Here is a 6784-nt window from a genome sequence, read left to right as displayed (position 1 = left end):
AGAGGGCAGTGTCACTGGCCCTCATATGTGGGATCCGAACTGGGGCCCTCTGGCGTCCCAAGCCAGTTCCCAACCAATGTGCCACTCGGCCGGCCCTACATTTAGTATTTTTGAGTTAATTCTATCAATTTCACACAAATACTCAAGTTGTTTGATAAAAATGCTACCCTTCACAGGAAAAATGTTTTTAAACAATGTATTTTAGTATTCATTTTATCCTACCCTCTCTTATTCCCAAATTTGGCAGACCTCAAAATAATTTTTAAATAGCCTTTTAAACTCACTTAACTGAGCAATTTTATAGCAACGAATGAACCAAAATGGAAGCAATAATTTTTTTTAAAAACCCTCTCTTCTCTTTCCTTTGTCTACAATGAGTACTGCATTGAGTTCAAAAGAAAATAAGCTTGCTTTCTAGTTGCATTTTTCATCCCAAATATTAATGCCAAGTTGTGGACCTGGATAGCCTACATCAGAATAAACTGAATTATTAAAATACAGATTCTAAGGCCCAAGCCCAGACCTAAAAGGGACTCCTCGGAGGGAGGGCCCAAGACTTATTTTAATAAGCACACCAGGGGATTCCTGGTGCAATTAAGAGCCATAAAACTTTATTTTGGTCTACAAATTCATGTCTTTTTTTTTAAAGATTTTATTGGGGAATCGGGGAAGGGAACAGACAAGTTGCTGTCCTTTTGTTCTTCAGTCTAGTTGTGGAGGACGTCGCTTCACTGGCCCATGTTGATATTATCATTGCTCTCTTCCCGGGTGAGGCAGTCGCTCACCAGCCATTGGACGGCCACACATGGCAGCTCACGAAAGCTCATGCCAGCTGCCAGCCAGCTCCACTGCAGCCTACGCCGTCGCCTCACAGAAGCCCAGCTCCAGATCGAGCTGTTTTTCACCATCTTAGCTGTAGAGGGTGCAGCGTCACTGGCTCTCTGTGTGGGATCCGAACTGGGGCCCTGCTGCTCAGAGCTAGATCCCAAGCCAACTCCTAACCAACGCACCACTTGGCCAGCCCATGCATGTCTTTTTAACATGGTTATGAACATCTGAATAAAACACTGAACATTAAACTCTACAAGATACTTTAATTACTGAGCAAAATGAGGGGTAAGTGAATTGGGCCTAGGTTTCAGTTTTATTATGAGATTACCAAATTAACAAACTGGAAAAACCACCTCCTCTTTCCAAAAAAACTGATGAGAAGCTCTTGATCAATGAAAAAAACTGTGGGGGAAAATCATGGTGGGAAATTTGGGCACAGATTGTGAGTAAACAGAAAGTTCTTGAAATTTTATTTAACTGTCAGCAGCCGTAGTTAATATTTCTTTGGTCTCACCCATTTTAAGACCAGCACCTGATGCCTTAGAACAGCGGTTCTCAACCTTCCAAATGCCGTGACCCCTTAATACAGTTCCTCATGTTGTGGTGACCCCCAACCATAAAATTATTTTCGTTGCTACTCTATAATTGTAGTTTTGCTACTGTTATGAATCGTAATGTAAATATCTTTTTGTTTTCCGATGGTCTTAGGCGACCCCTGTGAAAGGGTCGTTCAACCCCCAAAGGGGTCGCGACCCACAGGTTGAGAACTGCTGCCTTAGAAGTTAGCTTTGGGGGCCGGCCGAGTGGCACGTTGGTTAAGAGTTGGCTTGGGAGCGCCAGCTCTGAGCAGCAGGGCCCCGGTTCAGATCCCACATGAGGGCCAGTGACACTGCGCCCTCTACAGCTAAGATGGTGAACAAATGCTCGACCTGGAGGTGGGCTGCTGTTGAGTCGCCTGCAATGGCGTAATCTGCAGTGGGGCTGCAGTGGGCTGCCATGAGCTACCATGAGCGGCTGGCAGCCAGTGTGAGCTGCCAAGAGTGGCTGTCCAAAAGCCGGCGACAGATCTGCCTCACTCAGGAAGAGCGCAATGATAATACCAACATGAGCCAGTGAAGCAACGTCCTCCACAACTAGACTGAAGAACAAAAGGACAGCAACTTGTCTGTTCCCCTTCCCCAACACTGTCCCCCTCCCTAATTCCCCAATAAAATCTTAAAAAAAAAAAAAGTTACCTTTGGATTACTACTTAAATATTCATGTCTAGTTCAAGATTTTTGGCTGCAAAGCTAAAATTGCCAATACAGACATATTTAATTTTTTAAACAAAATCATATCTAATGAGAAAAATGAAAAAAAAAAAAACTTCTCCTTTTTATAGTTTTATAAAGCACAATGAATATACTGCATACCTTTGATTTTCTCTTTTGTTTAGTTCAATTTGGACAAATCATTGTAAAACAATGAACGCTCTCCAAACTTTAACAAGCACCATGATCACCTAAGAGATCTTGTTAAAAAGCAGATTCTGATTCAATAGGTGGGGTGAGACCTGAAATTCTGTATTTCCAACAAGCTCTCAACTGAAGGCTATCTGGTGAGGAAACCACACTGAGAAGCTATGAGTTAGGGGATAGATGTGAGACACCTGTAACTGGGCAGATGCCATTTTTTCTTTCAGCTAGGATTTACTACTCAACTCAAAAGAATTATTTAGCTTTCATATACTAAGAGCTGCAGAGGGCACACACACAATCTAAATCGATGGTCAGTTAAGCAAGTTTTTAAAGATAACATAAGTACTAAGATTAGCGCTGGCTTTCCCCTTACTAGCAACTAACTCTTTTAAAAGTTGGTTAAGCGCTGGACCACCTTCGATCTTCCGTTTCCTCAAATAATCCTGAGTGGTTGTCCTGATCAAGTAAGAACTTAAGATGATATAATAGAGCACCTACAATTACCAAACGAGACCAATACTTGATCCTGTGGGGACGTCTATTCCTCCAGGTGTTGGGGTATGCTCTGCACCGCCCTAGCTATCAGTACGCTACCTCGAAAGCAGTTGCTAACAGCACGAATGCCCCCAATAACGGTTCTTAAAATACAGAGATGTGCCACTGGTCGCTCCTGAATGAAGCCAAACACAACCACGTCCTTCTGCTCTTACTGTAGACATGCAGGTGCACAAAACTAATAGAAAGTTACCAGAAAACAACTTGGAGAGATGAAGAAGTGAAGTGACATCCATGCTGAGGTTCTTAAAAATCGAACGTGCAGGGGACGGTCAGGAAGTGAATAAAGCTAACATTTTCACAGAACACACGGGAGCAGGGAGCTTTAAAGAGCTCAGTGGGACGCGCTGCTGGGTCCTGATAAGGAGCAAGGCAGAGCGCCGCCACCCAGGCCGACCTGGTGCAGGGTCCGCTCTCCGCGGCCTTCCCGGCTGCACCGCTTTGTCTGCCGCCCCTGGGCCATACATACCGCTCCAGAGCTTTAGGCGTCCAGAGCCTGCCGCATCATCAGGGCCACACCAACGGGTGAGGTACAGGGACCCGAAGGGGCGGAGCGGGCTCCTCCACGCACAGCCGCGGCCTCGGAGACAGCAAACGACCAGACTTTAGTACTCAAAGAGCGAGGGCGCCAGCGGAAAAGGCTCTACATACTCTCCCCCATGACCCTGACACCTCCGCCAATTCTGCCTTCTCATTGGCTGACACCGATGATAAGACACCCAATCCGCGATGGCTTTCTTACACTAAAGCGTTCATTGGTGACCTAGTGAAATGCACTAAGCATTAAATGGAAGGATCCAATGAGAACCCAGGAATACTGACTTGGACCAAACGACTCTCCGTCCACTAAGAACTACGCAAAGAAACTTGATTCCAGCTGAGAAATCGTTGCACTTTCCCGACTACAATACCCAGCGTTCCAGCGCTGGGTGAGCTTCTTTCCTGCTGCGTTCCGGAATTCAAATTGAACGTGTCTTCCTCCAGCAACTGTTTCAGTTAGTCATTCGCTTCTGAATCTTAATTCATAATATTTAAAAATATTTTTGGTTTTTTCTAAGAACATTAGTACAATATTAGGCATTTCTTGGATTTTGTGTATTTCTTGCTGATGTCCACTGTCTCTTCGTAGCACAGCGAAGTCCACAAAGCACAGTTTTGTTTTGTTTTTTAAATAGTAAATTCTACGTTGGAACGATTTTTTTATTTTTTTCTTGTAAGGGAAAGGAACTTATCAAAGAGAGTTTCTCAAATTCGTCATGAAATAGTTTTTAAATATTGTCTTCTATTTATCAAAGTAAGGATTTATATACTTGTTTTATTGATGGCAGTCACTGAAATTTTTTTTAGATACAGATTTTTTTTAAATATCTAAAAAGTGATCTAAATTCCACAAGCCAGTGTGAACATAATACATCCACTGCACTCAATAACCTCACTGAATAGGTTTTGTATTCTCTTAACAGTTTGATTCTGCTGTGTAGCTTATATATTAATTAAAGTCGGAAGGAATTTGAAAGCCCTCTAATGGAGAAAGGACTTGGGTGAGAATATATATCCCAGACTGTGTTCTATGCTAATGTCACCAATACTTTGGATTCGTCTGTAAGTAAATTTTTAAATCCAACGTTTACTTTTGCTCAAAATTCCTTGACTTCCTTATTCTTGGTTATCCTCTTCCTTTTAAGAAGCTCAAGAAGTAAACAGGAGCCAAATAACAGTAGAAAAGGTCTCTCTCACACCATATGACCTTTAGCAAAAACAAGTCTGGCAGGGTTTCTATTTTCCCAAAGTCATAGGAGGGAGTGATGGTTAAGTGAACACTGAGTCTGAAATACAAAGAAAAAAGAGATGGTAGGTCCAGTGGTAGAAACACCAGCCTCATTTGTAACAATCAACCAGACTAATCAACTGCTGAAACTGAAAAAAAAGGAAAACAAAATTGAAAATGTAGAAAGCTGTAAAACAAGTAAATACAAGAAGTCCAAAGGGCACAGTCAGGTTAAACCATAACCCATGTAATTGAGTAAATGAAATCTCATTCAGTATTGTTATTAAAAACTCTTTAACTCAGAAAAGTAAACTTGCCATTTTTGCTAAGGTTGATTTGTACATTAGAAAGAGAAAAGACACTTGGAATTTTTCCAGCAAGTAATTGATGATTAGGTTTGTGGCATTGTCCAGAATAGATGTTCAATAGAGTATTTGTCTTTCAGTTCACAATCTAAAATTAAATATAATCACGCTTCTGACATTATAGAGACTTTCTTCCTAGCAAACAGAGTAAATGGCATTAAAAAGTAGGGGATCTAGTCACAAAAGATAATTACCAGGTTTCATAAGCACCTATGTATTACAAGCCATGGGGAAGTCTTTAAGGTTTTCAGAATATATATTCTCATATTAAAAATGTATGAACTTGAGACCTGTGAAATTATACTAATGTGAGTCATATTATGAGTCATCACTTGTTCTTAGCCTTAGATTATCTTGCCATGTAACACAGCTGGAATGTCAAGTTTCTCAATGGCTGTGTTGCTTAAGACACATGAATTAGATAATGACAGTTTCATTCATTCAATTATTCAACAACCATTTTTGGAACATATACAATGTCCAGACACATCTTAGCAATGGATTTAAAGATAAGGAAAAACATAATTACTGCCCTCCAGGAGCTCATGGTCTACAGCAGTCGTTTCAAAAACTTTTTGATGAAGCTCTGCTTTCAGCCTAAAAAATTTTTTGAGCATATAGCTCTAGTATATGTACTTATTCATCCATAATTTCTATACATATCAAACTAATATTTAAAAACATGTCAAAATACAAATTTTTAAAGGATGAGAAATAATTATAAATAGAAGCCCTGTCTATCCATCTGGATGAAAATAAAATTGTACCCATAGACTCATCATTTATCAATCAGTAAATAAGTAAATAGATAAGTAAATAACAGATGGATTAAAAATTCAAGTGTAAAATATATAAAAAAATTCTTTCAGAAAATCTTAAAGACTATATATAACAATATAGCAGGGAGAACTTAAACAAGACTAGGAACCCAGGCGTTAAAAAAGAACAAGATTTGGGCTGGCCGAGTGGCTCAGTTGGTTAAGAGCTTGCTCAAGAGTTTGAGCTCTGAGCAATAGCGTTTCGATTCCTGGCCTGAACTGAGCAGCCGCTGAGCTGCCAACCGGTGGCAGAATGGCTCAGCAAAAAAAAAAAAAAAGTGAAAAAAGAACAAAATTTGCATACTTGTTTTAAAGGCATTTTTTTGTATGGTAAAAAGATAAGCAATGCCAACAGAAAATAGTTTTGAGGTAAATTTGCAACTCAATGGGCAGACAAGATGAGGAAAAGAGTCAAGAATAAAATGGAGTCACTAGGGCCGGGCGAGTGGCGCATTGGTTAAGAGTTGGCTTGGGACGCCAGCTCTGAGCAGCAGGGCCCCGGTTCAGATCCCAGGTGAGCACCAGTGATGCTGCACCCTCTACAGGTAAGATGCTGAACAACAGCTCAACCTGGAGCTGGGCTGCCGTGAGTCGCCGGTGATGGCATAGGCTGCAGCCCCTGCTGCAGCGGGCTGCCATGAGCTACCGTGAGTGGCTGGCAGCCAGTGAGAGCGGCACCGTGAGCTGCCGTGAGCAGCCATCCAAAGGCGAGCAAGCAACTGCGTCACCCAGGAAGAGCGCAATGATAATACCAACATGGGACAGTGAAGCGACGTCCTCCACAACTAGACTAAAGAACAAAAGGACAGCAACTTGTCTGTTCCCCTTTCCCGATTCCCCAACGCTGTTCCCCTCCTCCAATTCCCCTAGAAAATCTAAAAAAACAAACAAACAAAAAAACCCCACAAAAGGTGGAAGAGGGTGTTATATAGTTTAAAATCGATTTCAGAGACATACATCAAATGTAATGTGTGGCTCTCTTTAAGATTC

The 6784-nt window shown here is 41.5% G+C and overlaps 1 protein-coding gene across 1 annotated transcript in view; it reads right to left on the bottom strand.

Annotated features, from left to right (window-relative positions):
• ARMC1 (armadillo repeat containing 1) overlaps positions 1 to 3519 on the bottom strand; it is a 45650-nt gene extending 42131 nt beyond the window's left edge. Inside the window, exon 1 of the mRNA XM_019629828.1 lies at positions 3313 to 3519. The gene's annotated coding sequence lies outside the window, so the exon portion shown is untranslated. The remainder of the gene's footprint in view (positions 1 to 3312) is intronic.
• Between the last annotated feature and the right edge of the window lie 3265 nt (positions 3520 to 6784).

Source organism: Hipposideros armiger, unplaced genomic scaffold (genome assembly GCF_001890085.2).
Source record: "Hipposideros armiger isolate ML-2016 unplaced genomic scaffold, ASM189008v1 scaffold_868, whole genome shotgun sequence".
Classification (NCBI taxonomy): Eukaryota; Metazoa; Chordata; class Mammalia; order Chiroptera; family Hipposideridae; genus Hipposideros; species Hipposideros armiger.
Note: the sequence above shows the minus strand (reverse complement) of the source record. Positions and strands in the feature narration are given on the sequence as shown.